The sequence below is a fragment of the Lactuca sativa genome, chromosome 4 (genome assembly GCF_002870075.4).
Source record: "Lactuca sativa cultivar Salinas chromosome 4, Lsat_Salinas_v11, whole genome shotgun sequence".
Classification (NCBI taxonomy): domain Eukaryota; kingdom Viridiplantae; phylum Streptophyta; class Magnoliopsida; order Asterales; family Asteraceae; genus Lactuca; species Lactuca sativa.
Genome location: NC_056626.2, coordinates 30,714,670 through 30,718,549, shown reverse-complemented (window position 1 = coordinate 30,718,549; position 3,880 = coordinate 30,714,670). Strand labels below are relative to the sequence as shown.

Genomic DNA, 3,880 nt, shown 5'->3' with positions numbered 1-3,880 from the left:
TTTTGCTGTTTGTTTTTGTTACGTGTTTAGTCACTGTCTTACATAAAAAGACTATTTTTTTTTGATTTTTAATTTATTTAAATAAACATACCCCCAACCCCACCCGCTCACATTACCTTACCTGCCCCATCATTTTTCTCTATTTAAAAAATAGTCCTTTTAAGTAAGACATTGACCAAACGCGTAACAAAAACAAATAGTACGGACCAAGTGTGTAACCAAAACAAAAAATATGGACCTTCAGAGTTAAAAAAAATAAGTTAGAGACCATAGCGCAAATACCCCAAACCATAAGGACCGTTCGTATGATTCTTTTATATATATATATATATATATATATATATATATATATATATATATATAGAGAGAGAGAGAGAGAGAGAGAGAGAGAGAGAGAGAGAGAGAGAGAGAGAGAGAGAGAGAGAGAGAGAGAGAGAGAGAGAGAGAGAGAGAGAGAGAGAGAGAGAGAGAGAGAGAGAGAGAGAGAGAGAGAGAGAGAGAGAGAGAGAGAGAGAGAGAGAGAGAGAGAGAGAGAGAGAGATTTGATACCTACATAATTATATATACATATTAAAGCGCATGGGATGTTTGAGCAGTATACTTTCCTTTCTTCAAACTTTGGCCAACAAACTTTACGTATGTTATATTTTGGCCACAGTAAATTTTGAAGCTTGATAGTTTTGCTCTTCATATTTTCCTCTACGATGTGCACCGCCTCAATTTCTTTTAAAAAAAGATAAAACTGTCTCTCTTTCTATTTTCCGGATCCTTCTCCACACCTCCTTTACCTGTTGCTGCCCACCGCCTTTATTTTGGTTCGGTCTATTTCACCTTAGTGGGTTTGAGGCTTTGATATTCCTTCACCGGCGACCTCTCTCACCATCGTTGTACTTTCGTTTACTCCTTACCGTCGGCAGCTGTTGTCCACCGCCATGTCTCCCGCCCAGGATCCGACGCGGGTCTCACCTCTCTTTCTCAATACCCACACATCTTCTCCGTCAAAGTATGTCCGAAATCCGAAATTTGAGACGACTTTTTCTTTAATGGTCTCCCACCTACATTCTCCGATTCTTTCTTTGTTGCCCTCCTGATCTTCATCTTCTCTGTCTCTCGGTAAACCCTTAAAGCCACCTCACCCGTCCATTAACCCTAGGACCCTTCATATTAGACACGGAGAAAAATCAGCAGCGTCGGTAGCACCAGTCGTAACCATCACCACCACAACTCATCAGCAAGTTCAGTAATTCATCACCTTCTTGTGATTTTTTATTTTATTTTTTTTATTATTATTTTATTTTGATTTCTTTCAGTTGAGGCCGAATCCTGTTTCTTATAAGATTCAGGCTCTAGAGGCTTTTGCATCTTCGCTTCGGCTAAGACATAGGTGTATTTCCTTATCTATTTGTTATTTTTTTGTTAATCCTTGGTGTTATTGAATGATTAAGTACATGATTTTTTTATAGGATACCCTACAGCTTTGCTTGCTACACATCCATTGCTTTCAACAGCTCTCTCTACCCTAACTTCTTACGTGCTTTCAGAGGCAGCTGTGAGTGGTAATGTTGGAAATCAGGCCCTCTTTTGTCAACTGCAAAACAAAGATTCGGCCTTCTTTTGTTACGTGAGGAATATGTTGAAGAAGAAGAAATAATTGTGACTCAAACGGCTGCTCATCTTATTCAGAAGATAAAAAGCTTTTTATAGCCTACATACCCTAATGAAACCTAAACAAACTAAACTCAACTAAAGGAGAACAAGCCCACGTTTTTCCCCTTTTCCAGCTCCTAATACTTGGTCCATATGACCCATTCAATTGAAGACCCAAAGTATTCATTTTACTAAATAACAAAGACTAACATACTAATTAAATAAACCTGTCAAGATTAAATAAAACCGAACAGGTAATATATATTATTTGTTGTGATCAGTTGTTAATTTATAATGTAATTTCATTGTTCCCTATTGTCTATATGCAGTGATTTCTGAATTGATACTCACAACTTACATATTCTTCAAACGTAATTTTTCCAAACTCTTTTAGTTTCAGTTTAACATACAAGCTGATGGATCTTTTTAGAAGCTTCTGTTTTCAATATAAATAAAAGAGATACCACTGTGTATTCAACCTGTATGTTGCTTTATTTTAGGGTTTTATGAGGTTCAGTAAAATTTGTTAGTATATAGTTGTTCTGCTGTAACTATGCTGAATTTGGAATGTAATGTGATTAATAATTGAGAAAATTTGTTAGTATATAGTTGTTCTGTTGTGGGGTCGTTTTGGAACATACTAGAGCCTTTGTTGAGAGTGACAATTGTTTCACTTGGAGGTCACAAAGATGACATATGCTTAAGTTGATGTTTATGGGTTTAGTTAGAAAGTTGGTCTGCTGCCAATCACTCAAATGGAAGATAGAATGGAAATAAGCAAGTTGTACAACAGCAAAACAGGGGAAATCATGATACAGAGGTCAGGGAGTGAGTAAACAAGGCCTATGAACGCGCAGTCTCACTTGTGGAAGAACCTATACACAACATGAGCCCGTTACTGGTCACGCGAATGGACTCAGCGAGTCAATCGATTCGTGTCCTCAAAGTAAATATTTAAAATAAGTTCACACTAGAGAGTCATCATGTGGAACGAATTCAAACAAGGATAAAACAGGTATTTCATATCGTTTTTTTTTTTCCTTTTAATCTTGCATATCACAGTTTAATCGTTAGTCACTTTCACCGTGGCACAGGATTTGACTGAGAGCAAATTGATCATTTTATATGGTCTTTTTTTGTATACCATGTCGAATATAATATATGGTGTTTTTGTAATTTTTAATATTTTGCCCTTGTTGTTTTTGTCAACAAGATGGGGGAAAATGGTCCTGTGGGGGCCACAACGCCCCTTCAGAGTCCAAATTCTTCAATTCCATCAACTCCCCGAAGAGGAAGAAAAGTACCCAATTCCACACCCGTGGAACATGACAAGTGACGGGATCCAAAAGAGTTGACCGAGCAAGAAGTCAACTTACAACATGGAAGGAGCCTTTATAGCTAGGGGTACAACTTGGAAAGATAGACATTGCGGCTTGGGCAAATAAAGAGGACACGAACAAGAAAGCGATGGAGGGCGAAACGAACATTTTGGCCGAGGAGGCGTTTAGAGTTGAGTTTGAGAAACGGGTGGTTAGGTGAGAAGATGCCGAGAATCTAAATTTAATGCAAGGTATGTGTTTTTAAACACAAAGGTAAAACGATCATCTACTCTTATTTGTTTTTTAATGTTATTTCACATTTTAAATATTTTTTTATAAACATTATTTATCATGTGTGCTCAGATTTATACACAAAGTGATTAAAATTCAAGCGATTTATACACAAAGTGATTAAAATTCAAGCATGGGAAAGACACCGGAAAGCAAAACTTGTAGCATAAATGAGAAGAATAGAGGTGAATTTGATTGCATGTTCAGATTTGCGATAATAATAATTAAATTATAAACGTAGGAAGGAAATTTGGTAGAATTAATTAAATTTGGGATTTTTTTTAGGTTAAAGTGGAATAAAAGAGGGCACATGCACAAGCAAAAATGTTGAAGAAGGTTGCAATGTCGAGTCAGAAATCGGAAAGGAAAAGGGCGACAGCGGAAGCCGAAAAGAGCTGGCAGGCGGCACGGGTGGCGGCAAAGGCGGAATACGATTCCACCATCATCAACGCACAACTGCGTGGTTAACCACCAGCACAGATACTCTGTGAGAAAATAATGTCAATGGAGATGTTGTTCCAGATTCCACACAGTCAATTCCACTCCAATCTTATGTATAGAATTAAATTACATTGCAATCCATAAAATCCTTTCTATCAATTTAAACATTAAAATTATTCAAA

The 3,880-nt window shown here is 37.1% G+C and overlaps 1 long non-coding RNA gene across 2 annotated transcripts; it reads left to right on the top strand.

The window, feature by feature from the left end:
• The first annotated feature begins 713 nt into the window (after nt 1–713).
• On the top strand, nt 714–3,880 carry LOC111894422 (uncharacterized). 2 transcript variants are annotated; one of them, XR_002851209.3, is made up of 6 exons: nt 714–1,235; nt 1,311–1,384; nt 1,464–2,662; nt 2,861–3,217; nt 3,330–3,442; nt 3,543–3,880. It is a non-coding gene; the product is annotated as an uncharacterized LOC111894422 (long non-coding RNA). The 2 variants fall into 2 exon arrangements; XR_002851206.3 differs by having other exon boundaries at nt 714–1,384.